General features: G+C 45.7%; 1 protein-coding gene and 1 long non-coding RNA gene across 6 annotated transcripts in view; one reads left to right on the forward strand and one right to left on the reverse strand.

Annotated features, from left to right (window-relative positions):
- Window positions 1-2,339, forward strand: part of LOC139767426 (uncharacterized) — a 39,142-nt gene extending 36,803 nt beyond the window's left edge. Inside the window, exon 2 of the long non-coding RNA XR_011717130.1 lies at window positions 1,890-2,339. This is a non-coding gene — a long non-coding RNA (uncharacterized lncRNA). The remainder of the gene's footprint in view (window positions 1-1,889) is intronic.
- The window catches only part of LOC139767424 (uncharacterized), a 119,820-nt gene that overhangs the window by 30,378 nt on the left and 81,378 nt on the right, over window positions 1-8,064 (reverse strand). Inside the window, exon 1 of one of the 5 annotated variants that reach the window (XM_071696800.1) lies at window positions 7,030-7,178. The exons of 3 other annotated variants lie outside the window; for them this stretch is intronic. The gene's annotated coding sequence lies outside the window, so the exon portion shown is untranslated. Of the gene's footprint in view, window positions 1-1,733; window positions 1,839-7,029; window positions 7,179-8,064 lie in introns of those variants that run through there. One more of the 5 variants, XM_071696801.1, reaches the window with a different exon arrangement.

An 8,064-nucleotide genomic window follows, 5' to 3' on the forward strand; every position in this document is an offset into this window, starting at 1 on the left:
GTATGTGTGGTGTGTGTGTATCGTTGTGGTGTGTAGGTTTGTGTTGTGTTGTGGTGTATGTGTATATATATGTGTGTGTGTATGTATGTGTTGTGTATGTATATTTGTGTGGTTGTGTCGGTGTGTGTATGTGTTGTGTTGTGTTGTGTTTTGTGTGGTGTTGTGTGGGTATGTGTGTGTATCTGTATGTGTATATGTGTGGTGTGTATGTGTTGTGTGTGGTTGTGGGTGTGTTTGTATGTATGTGTTGTGTAGGTGGGTGTATATGTGTTGTGTGTATGTATATATGTTGTGTTGCGTGTGTATCTGTGTGGTGTGTATCGGTGTGTTGTGTATGGGTATGTGTGGTGTGTGTGTATCGGTGTGGTGTGTAGGTTTGTGTGTTGTGGTGTATTTGTGCGTGTGTATATATGTGTGTATGTGTGTGTGTGTGTTGTATGTGTGTATCTGTGTGGTGTATGTGTTGTGTGTATCTGTGTGGTGTTGTTTGTATGTATGTGTGTGGTTGTGGTGTTGTGTTGCGTGTGTGTATATATGTATGTGATTGTGTATGTGTTTGTGTGTGTTCTGTGTATGTGTATCTGTGTGGTGTAGATGTGTGTGTTGTACGTGTGGTGTGTTCCGTGTGTTGTATATCTGTGTGTTGTGGTGTATGTGTGTGTGGTGTTGTGTATGTTGTGTTGTGTGTGGTTGTGGGTGTGTTTGTATGTATATGTGTGTTGTGTGTATGTGGGTGTGTGTGTCTGTTGTGTATGTATGTATGTATGTGTGTGTGTTGTGTATGTGTATATATGTGTTGCGTGTGTATCTGGTGTTGTGTATGTGTGTGTGTTTGTATGTATATGTGTGTTGTGGTTGTGTTGTGTGTGTATGTATGTGTGTGTTGCGTGTGTATCTGTGTTGTGTGTGTATGTATGTATGGGTATGTGTGTGTTTTGTAGTGTGGTGTGTGTAGGTTTGTGTTGTGGTGTGTGTGTTGTGTTGAGTGTATGTGTGGTGTGTTGTATGTGTGTATCTGTGTGGTGTTTGTGTGTTGTGTGTATGTATGTGTGTGGTTGTGTAGGTGTGTGGTTGTGTGTATATGTATGTGTGGTGTGTTGCGTGTGTGTGTTGTACGTGTGGTGTGTTCTGTGTGTGTGTTGTGTGTGAATCTGTGGTGTATGTGTGTGTGTGTTCTGTGTATGTATGTTGTGTGTGGTGTGTATGTGTTGTGGTGTATGTGTGTGTGGTGTTGTGGTGTGTGTGCATGTGTTTGTATGTGGGTGTGAGTCTTGTGTGTGTGTGTGTGTTGTGTATGTGTGTTGCGTGTGTGTGTATATGTGTGTATATATGTTGTGTGTGTATCTGTGTGGTGTTGTGTGTATGTATGTGTGTTGTGTGGTGTGTGTATATGTTGTATGTGTGTTGTGTATGTGTTCTGTTATGTGTAGGTGTATGTATGTGTGTTGTGTGTGTATAATATATATATATACACGTGTGTGCAGGTGAGTGTTCAACAATATTAAGGTGTAGAGGTTTGGTGACCGGGGTATGTGCAGATGATGATGCAGGTGTAATATGAGCCGCGTCAGGTGTATACACTTGTGTGATCCGTATAGTAATGACCCTCTCCCACGACCCCATTATGTTGTAAGATGTTGACACCAAACGCCTTGTGAGGGCGGGTTGTTACCGCCCTCGTCCTAACACAAGAGGGTAGTTAAGGTGTTGCCCGGAACCATCCATGGCCTCACCTGTCACATAATAATAATAATCCCCGACACACACAACGGTAGCAGGTCAACAAGTGTTCCTTCGGTAATTGTTAGCAATGTTAACTCCAGTTTGAACCGCCATTAGGGCGTCTCTCCTGCGTCGGTGTTATGAGGTTCTCATCTTCATCTTGGCAGGTTTAATGACGTGGCGTTGCATCTCCGACGTGCACACCTACAGCAGCAGCAGCAGCCAGCCTCTGTTCCAGATGATCTTGTCTTCATGTGACGATCAACGTCCTGCCACGACCTCTTCTTAACACCCAGTGCAGCAGCAGCATCCAGCCTCTTGTTCCAGGTGATCTTGTCTTCACCTACAGCAGCAGCAGCATCCAGCCTCTTGTTCCAGGTGATGTTGTCTTCATCAGACGACCAACGTCCTGCCACGACGACCTGACCTCTTCTTAATTAACTCCCAGTGGCACAGTCTGCTGCCTTGCCTTCATGTACACCAATAAAACATGTTACTTAATGCTTCCCATCTTCGTTCTACTACAATAATATAAATGCCTCTAATAGGTACGTTTTCCTTGATTCATGTAAATTACTCATTTTCTATGATACCAAATAAAGTTACCCCTCTTATAAGGCGTTTTCTTTGATTCATGTAAATTACCCATTTTCTATGATACCAGAGAAAAAACCATAGTTACACCTCTAACACATACGTTGTCTTCGATTGGTGTAAATTACCCATTTTCTATGATACCTGAGGAAAAAAAAAACCATACTTACCCCTCTTACGTACGTTTTCTTTGATTCATGCAAATTACCCATTTTCTATGATACCAGAGAAAAATACCATAGGTATGCCTCTAATAGGTACGTTTTCTTTGATTCACGTAAGTTACCCATTTTCTACGATACCAAAGAAAAATACCATAGTTATGCCTCTAATAGGTACGTTTTCCTTCATTCATGTGGCCACCTACCTGGCCGCTGCAGGCCCTCCCTCCCGCAGTAAGTAGTCCCTCCCTCCCTCCCTCCTGCAGTAGTAAGTAGTCCCTCCCTCCCTCCCTCCTGCAGTAGTAAGTAGTCCCTCCCTCCCTCCCTCCTGCAGTAGTAAGTAGTCCCTCCCTCCCTCCTGCAGTAGTAAGTAGTCCCTCCCTCCCTCCTGCAGTAGTAAGTAGTCCCTCCCTCATGCAGTAGTAAGTAGTCCCTCCCTCATGCAGTAGTAAGTAGTCCCTCCCTCCTGCAGTAGTAAGTAGTCCCTCCCTCCCTCCTGCAGTAGTAAGTAGTCCCTCCCTCCCTCCTGCAGTAGTAAGTAGTCCCTCCCTCCTGCAGTAGTAAGTAGTCCCTCCCTCCCTCCTGCAGTAGTAAGTAGTCCCTCCTCCCTCCTGCAGTAGTAAGTAGTCCCTCCCTCCCCCTGCAGTAGTAAGTAGTCCTCTCCCTCCTGCAGAGTAAGTAGTCCCTCCCTCCCTCCAGCAGTAGTAAGTAGTCCCTCCCCTCCTGCAGTAGTAAGTAGTCCCTCCTCCTGCAGTAGTAAGTAGTCCCTCCCTCCCTCCTGCAGTAGTAAGTAGTCCTCCCTCCCTCCCTCCCGCAGTAGTAAGTAGTCCCTCCCTCCCTCCCTCCCGCAGTAGTAAGTAGTCCCTCCCTCCCTCCTGCAGTAGTAAGTAGTCCCTCCTCCCTCCTGCAGTAGTAAGTAGGTCCCTCCCTCCCTCCTGCAGTAGTAAGTAGTCCCTCCCTCCCCCTGCAGTAGTAAGTAGTCCATCCATCCCTCCTCCCTCCGCAGTAGTAAGTAGTCCCTCCCTCCCTCCTGCAGTAGTAAGTAGTCCCTCCCTCCCTCCTGCAGTAGTAAGTAGTCCCTCCCTCCCTCCTGCAGTAGTAAGTAGTCCCTCCCTCCCTCCTGCAGTAGTAAGTAGTCCCTCCCTCCTGCAGTAGTAAGTAGTCCCTCCCTCCTGCAGTAGTAAGTAGTCCCTCCCTCCTCCCTCCTGCAGTAGTAAGTAGTCCCTCCCTCCCTCCTGCAGTAGTAAGTAGTCCCTCCCTCCCTCCCTCCTGCAGTAGTAAGTAGTCCCTCCCTCCCTCCTGCAGTAGTAAGTAGTCCCTCCCTCCCTCCTGCAGTAGTAAGTAGTCCCTCCCTCCCTCCCTCCTGCAGTAGTAAGTAGTCCCTCCCTCCTGCAGTAGTAAGTAGTCCCTCCCTCCCTCCTGCAGTAGTAAGTAGTCCCTCCCTCCTGCAGTAGTAAGTAGTCCCTCCCTCCAGCAGTAGTAAGTAGTCCCTCCCTCCTGCAGTAGTAAGTAGTCCCTCCCTCCCTCCTGCAGTAGTAAGTAGTCCCTCCCTCCCTCCTGCAGTAGTAAGTAGTCCCTCCTTCCCTCCTGCAGTAGTAAGTAGTCCCTCCCGCAGTAGTAAGTAGTCCCTCCCTCCCTCCTGCAGTAGTAAGTAGTCCCTCCCTCCCTCCTGCAGTAGTAAGTAGTCCCTCCCTCCCTCCTGCAGTAGTAAGTAGTCCCTCATTCCCTCCTGCAGTAGTAAGTAGTCCCTCCCTCCCTCCTGCAGTGGTAAGTAGTCCCTCCCTCCCTCCTGCAGTAGTAAGTAGTCCCTCCCTCCTGCAGTAGTAAGTAGTCCCTCCCTCCTGCAGTAGTAAGTAGTCCCTCCCTCCTGCAGTAGTAAGTAGTCCCTCCCTCCCTCCTGCAGTAGTAAGTAGTCCCTCCCTCCCTCCCTCCTGCAGTAGTAAGCAGTCCCTCCCTCCCTCCTGCAGTAGTAAGTAGTCCCTCCCTCCCTCCTGCAGTAGTAAGTAGTCCCTCCCTCCCTCCCTCCTGCAGTAGTAAGTAGTCCCTCCCTCCTGCAGTAGTAAGTAGTCCCTCCCTCCCTCCTGCAGTAGTAAGTAGTCCCTCCCTCCTGCAGTAGTAAGTAGTCCCTCCCTCCAGCAGTAGTAAGTAGTCCCTCCCTCCTGCAGTAGTAAGTAGTCCCTCCCTCCCTCCTGCAGTAGTAAGTAGTCCCCTCCCTCCCTCCCTCCTGCAGTAGTAAGTAGTCCCTCCCTCCCTCCTGCAGTAGTAAGTAGTCCCTCCCTCCCTCCTGCAGTAGTAAGTAGTCCCTCCCTCCTGCAGTAGTAAGTAGTCCCTCCCTCCCTCCCTCCTGCAGTAGTAAGTAGTCCCTCCCTCCCTCCTGCAGTAGTAAGTAGTCCCTCCCTCCCTCCTGCAGTAGTAAGTAGTCCCTCCCTCCCTCCTGCAGTAGTAAGTAGTCCCTCCCTCCCTCCCTCCTGCAGTAGTAAGTAGTCCCTCCCTCCCTCCTGCAGTAGTAAGTAGTCCCTCCCTCCCTCCTGCAGTAGTAAGTAGTCCCTCCCTCCCTCCCTCCCTCCTGCAGTAGTAAGTAGTCCCTCCCTCCCTCCTGCAGTAGTAAGTAGTCCCTCCCTCCCTCCCTCCTGCAGTAGTAAGTAGTCCCTCCCTCCCTCCCTCCTGCAGTAGTAAGTAGTCCCTCCCTCCCTCCTGCAGTAGTAAGTAGTCCCTCCCTCCTGCAGTAGTAAGTAGTCCCTCCCTCCCTCCCTCCTGCAGTAGTAAGTAGTCCCTCCCTCCCTCCCTCCTGCAGTAGTAAGTAGTCCCTCCCTCCCTCCCTCCCTCCTGCAGTAGTAAGTAGTCCCTCCCTCCCTCCTGCAGTAGTAAGTAGTCCCTCCCTCCCTCCCTCCTGCAGTAGTAAGTAGTCCCTCCCTCCCTCCCTCCTGCAGTAGTAAGTAGTCCCTCCCTCCCTCCTGCAGTAGTAAGTAGTCCCTCCCTCCTGCAGTAGTAAGTAGTCCCTCCCTCCCTCCCTCCTGCAGTAGTAAGTAGTCCCTCCCTCCCTCCCTCCTGCAGTAGTAAGTAGTCCCTCCCTCCCTCCCTCCCTCCTGCAGTAGTAAGTAGTCCCTCCCTCCCTCCTGCAGTAGTAAGTAGTCCCTCCCTCCCTCCTGCAGTAGTAAGTAGTCCCTCCCTCCCTCCTGCAGTAGTAAGTAGTCCCTCCCTCCCTCCTGCAGTAGTAAGTAGTCCCTCCCTCCTGCAGTAGTAAGTAGTCCCTCCCTCCCTCCTGGCACACCAGACCTCAATAATGTCTTCTACATTGGTGGTAAGAGTAATATTATAACTATATCAATAATAATATCAATAATAATAATAATAATAATACCGATAATAATAATAATAATAGTGATAAAGATGAGTGATGATAATGTTGTTAGTGATAAATGACAATGAGTAATGATGATAGTGATGATAAATGACAATGAGTGATCATAGTGAGTGACGACGATACTGATAGTGACGACGATACTGATAGTGATGACGAGTGATGAAAGTGATAGTGATAATAATGATAGTGATGACGAGTGATGATAAGTGATAAAAGTGATAGTGATGACGATAGTGATAATGATAAGTGATGATAATGATAAGTGATAATAATGATAGTGATGATACTGATAGTGATGATAGTGATAATAATGATAGTGATGATGATAGTGATAAGTGATAAAAGTGATAGTGATGACAATAGTGATAATGATAAGTGATGATAATGATGACAGTGATGGACGAGTGATGATAATGAGTGATAGTGATGATAATGAGCGATGACAGTGATGATAATGAGTGATAGTGATGATAATGAGTGATGACAGTGATGATAATGAGTGATAGTGATGATAATGAGCGATGACAGTGATGATAATGAGTGATAGTGATGATAATGAGTGATGACAGTGATGATAATGAGTGATAGTGATGATAATGAGTGATGACAGTGATGATAATGAGTGATAGTGATGATAATGATGGTAGTGTGTGTGTGTGTGTGTGTGTGTGTGTGTGTGTGTGTGTAACACAGCCACCAACAGCTCTCGTTCGTACAAGGAGGCAGAGAGAGGGAGAGAGGGAGGGAGGGAGGGAGCGAGAGAGGGAGGGAGGGAGGGTCACGGCTGGCCCTGGGAGAGGAGGGAGGGAGGGGTGGACGTGGAGGGAGGGAGGGAGGGGATGGGGTGGAGGGATGGGGGGTGTTTACTGTACTACACAAGCTGTTCTCTGTCTTCATTCATCGTACGCCAGCCATCCCCATTCCCTCCCCTCACCCCTTCCCCATTCCCTCCCCTCACCCCTTCCCCATTCCCTCCCCTCCCCTCACCCTTCCCCATCCCCTCCCCTCCCCTTTCCCCATTCCCTCCCCTCACCCCTCCACATTCCCTCCCCTCACCCCTTCCCCATTCCCTCCTCACCCCCTTCCCCATTCCCTCCCCTCCCCTCACCCCTCCACATTCCCTCCCCTCACCCCTCCACACACACACACACGCCGGAAAGCCCCACTTGAGTCTACCACAACACTCACTGCTTGTGGTTGTCGCTACGGGCGAAGCAGCCTTCATTAAAGCACTCAACTATAGCCCTTATCATCTTCCTCCTCTCCGGTGTCTCGGGCCATCTTGATTTATATATATAAATGTCCGGTTTATATATATAAATATACGGTTTATATATATAAATATCCGGTTTATATATATAAATATCCGGTTTATATATATAAATATCCGGTTTATATATATAAATATTCGGTTTATATATATATAAATATCCGGTTTATATATATATAAATATCCGGTTTATATATATATAAATATCCTGTTTATATATACATAAATATCCGGTTTATATATACAAATATCCGGCTTATATATACATAAATATCCGGTTAATATATATAAATATCCAGTTTATATATATATATATATATATATATAAATATCCGGTATATATATATATATATAAATATCCGGTTAATATATATAAATATCCGGTTTATATATATATAAATATCCGGTTTATATATATAAATATCCGGTTAATATATATAAATAGCCGGTTTATATATATATAAATATCCGGTTTATATATATAAATATCCGGTTAATATATATAAATAGCCGGTTTATATATATATATAAATATCCGGTTTATATATATAAATATCCGGTTAATATATATAAATATCCGGTTTATATATATAAATATCCGGTTAATATATATAAATATCCGGTTTATATATATAAATATCCGGTTAATATATATAAATATCCGGTTTATATATATAAATATCCGGTTAATATATATAAATAGCCGGTTTATATCGACTTTTCCTTCAAAAGCGTTGAATTACACGGATAAATAATCCTTTTTTTTTTTCTAATTACTAGATAAACTTAACACAAATTATTTATCAATCACTTATAAATTGTTTATCACTTATAAATTGTTTATTAATCACTTATAAATTGTTTATCACTTATAAATTGTTTATCAATCACTTATAAATTGTTTATCAATCACTTCAATGGAGTTTTCACGCGCCGACACTTTCAATAGTATT

This window comes from Panulirus ornatus, chromosome 61, assembly GCF_036320965.1.
Source record: "Panulirus ornatus isolate Po-2019 chromosome 61, ASM3632096v1, whole genome shotgun sequence".
NCBI classification, from domain to species: Eukaryota; Metazoa; Arthropoda; class Malacostraca; order Decapoda; family Palinuridae; genus Panulirus; species Panulirus ornatus.